This window comes from Xenopus laevis, chromosome 3L (genome assembly GCF_017654675.1).
Source record: "Xenopus laevis strain J_2021 chromosome 3L, Xenopus_laevis_v10.1, whole genome shotgun sequence".
In the NCBI taxonomy this organism is placed as follows: Eukaryota; Metazoa; Chordata; class Amphibia; order Anura; family Pipidae; genus Xenopus; species Xenopus laevis.
Window position 1 is genome coordinate 84,968,276 of NC_054375.1, and position 7,211 is coordinate 84,975,486.

Consider the following 7,211-nt stretch of genomic DNA (forward strand, 5'->3'; position numbering starts at 1 on the left):
ATCTTTTGGTATGAAATCTATGGTGGAAATATGTTATGTTAATATAGTTTAGGCTTGATGAATAAACATTGGTTGGTGGTTACAAGAGATAAGGGATTTATAATCCAGAAACCCATTATCCAGAAAACCCTTCAATGGCATTTAAAGTATTGTCCACTTTAAACACATACATTTGCATTTTCCCTGCAGTGATACGACATTTACCACCCCTAGACTTAAAGATGAAGAAAAAGGTTAAATCACTGGGGAGAGGGACACAATCACATATGAGATACCCCATGGAGGTGCTCCTGTGTGCTGAAAATTGCATGGGCCAGGGTACTGTAGTATGGAGCAACCCTCTTCCACCTCTTTGTTCATCACACCTGGTGTGCATATGCAGTAGAGTGGGAAGATAACACAAAGCACTGGCTGGCCCAGAAGCAGAGAAGAATGAAGATGTAGAAGAAGAAGATGAAGACTTCATGGTGCTCCTACAGAAATACTGGCTGGGCTGGACAGGAGCACCTGCCTTGGGCAACAGGAAAGTTAGTATAATCACTGGGGGGGGGTGCCTAACATTTGACACCCCCAAATGATTTTAACTTTCCTTCTCCTTTGAGTGCAAGAACACTAAGAGAAAAAAATGTACTGGTCATTGGCTTCTGCAATCTGTGCTCTGTACATTGTGCTCACAAGCCACAGGAGAAATCGAGCGATTCAACAGAAGTCTGAAAGAAGCACTACAGACAGCAAATCTTACTGGGAAATCTTGGAAGAGTTCCTACATAACCAATCATCTCCAACTGAATTATTACATGGCAGACAGATGCGCACTAAGTTACATGTTGCAGACATTAAACTTCCACAAAATACTATGCCTACAAAATCATCTACTGCTGACATCAGGGCCGGACTGGGGGTAAAAAGCAGCCCAGGCAAAAAAAGCAGCCCACGTGTAAACATGTGATGATCTTGTACACATCCACTCAGACCACCAGTGACGTCTAATATCCTTATCATTTACAGTAGGGGGTACATTATCCCTTATAATACATGAGTGATACTCAGAGTTCCCTGCATAACTCAGTCTGCAGCCTTGTGCCTTTATATGGTCACAGAAAAACCCCTTAGTGACTTCTAATATCCTTATCATTTACAGTAGGGTATCTGTTACTATAGGTACCATCTCTCCCTACTATATCTGCTATCCCACAGCCATACTCCCTTCCCAGAGACTATTATCCCACTGTTACTATAGGCACCATTTCTCCCTACTATACCTGCTATCCCACAGTCACAGTCCCTTCCCAGAGACTATTATCCCACGGTTACTATAGGTACCATCTCTCCCTACTATACCTGCTATCCCATAGTAACAGTCCCTTCTCAGAGACTATTATCCCACTGTTACTATAGGTACAATCTCTCCCTACTATACCTGCTATCCCACAGTCACAGTCCCTTCCCAGAGACTATTATCCACTGTTACTATAGACACCATCTCTCCCTACTATGCCTGCTATCCCACAGTCACACTCCCTTCATATAACATTTGTAGAAGAAATTTACCTGTCCCTCAGGTTCATCCATTCAGTCCCCACCCCCAAGATCACAGTGGAAGATGGATAGAAATGAATTAGTAAGGATTAGGAGGGTGTTATTTTCTTGGTTTCTATTAATGAGCAGAATACTGAATCACATATAAGCATGTGACATTGCAAGCAGTAAATATATTTTATAGTGGAAAATTGTGCCTGCTCTTCACCAGGGCGCAAAAAAATAAGAGCTGCCATTCCTAAAGATCTGTCCTTCCTTCGTTTTTTGCATAAACCTTTCCTGGTATTTGCCAGAAAAAAACATTATCCAGATTCCAGAACCATTTTTCACAGCATCCTATTTAAACAAAAAATACCTCAATTTTTCTGTAATAAAAAGACAGAACTAGATCTTAATTAAGCTAGCATAAATCATTTTATTATGGGGTTGGATAATATAAGACCAGCCCAAGAAGACTAAACAATCCAAAATATAATGTGAATGAAAGGTGGAGCCCCCAGTAGGATCCCCGATTCCACCCCCCGGGGGCCTTACTTACACCACAGACTACTCCATGCTGGGCTGCTGGGACACTCACACAGCACGGCAGCAGCGTGAGACGAGAGAGGAGTGGGGGGGCAGAGCCACGTTGGCGATAGGACGGAGGAGCGGTCCTAGAGCCCATTGAATGCATTCAAAGAGTTCCTGAGGCAATCAGTGCTATGTTCCAGGAGCAGCCCACTTAAACAAAATATAGAGTGGCCCCTCAGGCAAATGCCCGAAAAGATATACTGCCAGTCCAGGCCTGGCTGACATTGTGAAACGTCACCAAGCCAAATGCAAGGCTTATACTGACAGAAAATGTGGTGCAAGAGAAGTGCAATTTCAGCCTGGATCTTTAGTCAGAATTAAGAAACCAGGAATACTGAAACAAGGACAATCTAAATTTACTACACCACTTGAAGTGAGACACCAGCGAGGACCATATACATATGAACTGTCTGATGGATGCATATGGAATGCAAGTCGTCTTTCTCCTGTTAGATATGACTTTGGAAAAGATCCATTTGATGAAGGACATTGTCCTACTATGGTTATCAACTGCAATAGGCCTAAAGAAAGTGAACCTATAAGGCGTACTGAGAGAATAAGAAAACTACCTGCATGGACCAAGGACTATGTGATGTGAAGGATGCATAATATTGCTTTAATATGTATACTGTTTTAATATTGCTGTTTATTATATTTGTCCAAATGCTTTCCTACTATAGGGGGAATATGTGATGTTCATGCAAATGGCCTGTAGATGTCACTGTGCTCATACTTATACTGTGCATACTTCCTGGTAGCTTAAAAGTGAAAGTGAAATCTTACTGTGTAATGCCTGCATGAGTCTCTGCTAATAAAGCACTGTTATACTCTACTCATCCTCAGCTACCCAAAACATAACAGCTGGTGTTACAAGTACTCTGGCAGGTACTAAGGGGTAGATTTATCAAGGGTCGAATTTCGAGTTGATGGGAGTTATTTTAAACTCCCATCACCTCGAAATTTGAATAAAAAAAGACCAACCAAAATTTTTTTAAAAAAATTAAATTTTTTAACTTCAGGTGAATAGGCTGTATTTGATTGTTCGAATCGAATTTGGATTGTATTCGATCAAATTCTATTCAAAGTTTTTCCACAAAAAACTTTGATTTTTCAAAGTTCACCAAATGACTCCAAATTGGTTCTAGGGGTTCCCCCATAGGCTAAAACAGCAATTTGGCAGGTTTTAGATGGCGAATAGTTGAAGTCAAATTTTTAAAGAGACAGTACATGATGCATTTCAATTTTCGATTTTTTTTCAAATTCAATTAGAATTTGGACTATTTCCTAGTCGAAATACACTAAAATTACCTCGAAATATTTAAAAATTAGATTTTGAAAGTGCTGGATTCTGTAGCAGCTAGCTACTACTGGTGCTCCCTAGCTTGCAAAACTGCAGCTCCTCATGAATACAGTTCTGCTAAACCTAAGCAGTACTGCATGTTTTACATTATTGTGTTTGTAGCACTTTTTATGTTTTGTACATTTTTGTTAATACGTTTTATTACTGACAGTTATATAATTTTACTGCTTCCACATCAAGCCTTCATTTTCTTTGTCTCTGCTTTAACCTTAACGTTTATTTGATATGTGAGTAGTATTCTGTAATAAAGGTGGAAAGAATGACAGATCTCCAATAAGTAAGTCTGAAACAATGTATTTGTCTACGTTGTATCTCCATAGACAACTTGATACTTAAACCACCAATCCATCCAGATCTCTTTGCAAAATAATTGATTTTGTGTGAACTGTAACTTTGTGCTGACAGTAAACACAATGTCATTAGTTAATTTGCTGCTGTGTGTGTGTTTGTGTGTGTGTGTCAACACTTTACAGAACCAATTAAAAAACTGGGAAGAAAGACCAGTATATGAACTCCCATAAAACCCTCCTGTTATTGGCTAATGAGTATGCTTGCTTCTTATTGGTTCAGTAATTTGACTGACAGTATTGTTTCACAGAATCAGTATTTTGTCAGTTTTGTGGAACTGATTGTTCATTGTTTTGATTAGGGATCCAGGATTCGATTCGAGATTCGGAATCGAATGCTATGCTATATGCATATGCTAATTAGGGACAGGGAGGGAAATCACGTGACTTTTTGTCAAAAAACAAGGAAGTAAAATATGTTTTCCACTTCCCACCCCTAATTTGCATATGAGATATAGGATTCGGTTCGGTATTCGGCCAAATCTTTCAGGAAGGATTCGGGGGTTCGGCCGAATCCAAAATAGTGGATTCGGTGCATCCCTAGTATTGATAGAATGAATTCTGTGTTATAGAATCTTCCCTTCTGTCATAAGGATATATCATGTCATTAAAATCTAACTTTGCATACACTAGTTACTTACACCATCATATATTTTGTCTAGGTTTTTTTTTTTTTTTTACATAATTCATTCTGTAAATCGCTTCATACATGCCTGCTCTGTTACATAGATGTTTGTGAGACAGAATGCTTGTTAAAATTCACAAAATGGAGTTTGTAATATAATGATATTCTTTTGCACAAATTTTATTTTGTTGTCATTTTTCACTAGGAATATGTATTTTGTATATTTTTAGCAGTGTATTTGGTCACATTTACATATGTACCCTGAGAGACATTCATTCTGTGTACTGGGGATATATTTGAATGTATTTTTTTTAGACAAAGTGTACATGGGACAAATGGCACCCCATACAATTCTACTACTTTTATTTACTGTGTTGTGTTAGGGGGTTCACTTTCTACATCCATTCTGAATAGCTTCAGGACCCCAGTGAAACAGTGGCTATATTATGTATCATATTCAGTATCTGCCACCTACACAATACAAGGGGTTCCAAGGTTTCCCCACTGAGTGTAATATAGAGAGCACCATGAAAAGGTTGCCTTCACATGAATACAAACACACACCACCTATACTTGTACTGAACTAGCACTTTCTTATTGCATTAATAGAATACCAACACTAGATGGCACCAATGTGCTAGTTCTGCAGCAAATGGAATTGGCTAAAACTAATGCTTTCCTGCCAAGAATGATAACATGCAAATAGGTTTACCGTCATATGTAAAATTGATTAAGTCTGGAAGTTTCACAGGGATTGTTCTCGTTTCTGTATTTGATTTTAATAAGTGTGATACATTAAAGGCATGTAATTCTAGAATGTTACTGCTTCAATAGTAACCCTCTGATTTTCAAAATATTATTTTATATTTATGAAATATAAATGTCACTAGTAACATGTCTTTGCAATATTTAATTTTCCTGTGATGTAGAGGGTCAAAGTCACTATTAGGAAAATCTAGTGGTCCTCTAGAGTTAGGACATTGTAAGGCTGCAAAGGACCAGAAACCCAATTTCTGCATGAAAACAGAATGATGTGCAGTAGGTTTCGCTGGCTGGGGTCGGTGACCCTCATTTGAAAACTGGAAAAAAGGCAAAAGAGGAAGGTGAATTATAAAAATATAAGAAATAAATAATGAAAACCAACTGATAAGTAATTAAGAATGATTTCTATTAAGTTTTTAAAGGGGACCTGTCACCCAAATATAAAAAATATATAATAAAAATAAAAGTCCTTAATTAAACATGAAACTCAAATTCTTTTTTCATTAAAACATCTCGACCTGTTATATACTCGTTTAAAACTCCCAGCTGTCAATCATACATTATATTGTCTGCCCTTCCTCTTTGCCTTAGGCATAAAGGAGGGGCAGGCAATTACCTTCACTTTCCATTCTGCACTTACTAAAGGGCAGATTTATTAAAAGTCGCAGTGAAAATTCAAATTTTCTAATTTTTTTTGGTCAAAACTCTCAAATTCAAATTGTGAATTATCCAAACTCAGTTTGAGCTTTAATTCGAATTCTAATATCAAGATTAATTATACTGTGACCCTTTAAGCACCCAAATTTGACTATAAGCCATCTAAAACCTGCCTAAATACTGTATAAGTCAATGGGAAAGGTCCAGGGATCAATTTGGTGATGTTTGTAGCCTTCCTGACATTAAAAAACTTGAATCTAGTTTTTTAAATTCGAATAGAGTGTTTATAGTTTGAATTGAATTCGATTCGAGTTTTCGGGTTGTTTAAATTTGTTCAAGTTAAAAAAATTCGATGTTATTAATAAATTTCGGTTAGTTGAATTTCGAATGTAAGGGAGTTTAGGGGAATTTAACAAAACGCACATGAATTTGAAATTTGTCACTGCACTTCTCACATTCCCCCTCCCTCCGCACCATCTAATTGTGTAGCCAGTGCATGGCAAGGGCATCAATATATATATACAGTATATATATATTGTATATATAAAAGCATTCTCCTGGCAAAATTTGCAGCCCAGTTTGGTGTCCCTATATCTTCACAAAGGATAATACAGCACCCCACCACCAATCATTTGAACACCACTACAATCAAAATGACTACATACATGGGATATATCATGATAATAGAGGCAGTTGTGGCCGTGATATACCATTAATTCAATAGTAAGGAAGTGAACATTTCTAAACTATAATAATTGAGTTATTTCCTTTTGCTATACTTTTCACTTCAGCTATCACATTGGGAAATCCCCCAGTACCTTATTACCTTATTTCCTTAGACACTGTCTTAAAGAAAAAACATATATATATATATATATATATATATATATATATATATATATATATATATATATATATATATATATATATATATATATATATATATATATATATATATATATATATATATAGAAATGCTCTGGGTGTCCGCACTCGATCTCCAATAGAGTAGAGGTGCACGATCAATGTTCATAATATGCAGTAGTAATGGATCAGCACACTCATTTTAGAAGTGATTAAAGTGTCTTTATTGGTAACACAGCATTGTTACAATGCTGTGTTACCAATAAAGACACTTTAATCACTTCTAAAATGAGTGTGCTGATCCATTACTACTGTATATATATATATATATATATATATATATATTTGTAAACATGCTTGTAAAAATGCCTCAATTATAAGGCCATGCTTCCAATAGCTAAGCAAACGTGACCTACTATCTTATCTTTTATGTGTTGTATCGTGTACTTTGACTTGAGATAAATGACAATATTCTTTTCCTTTCATC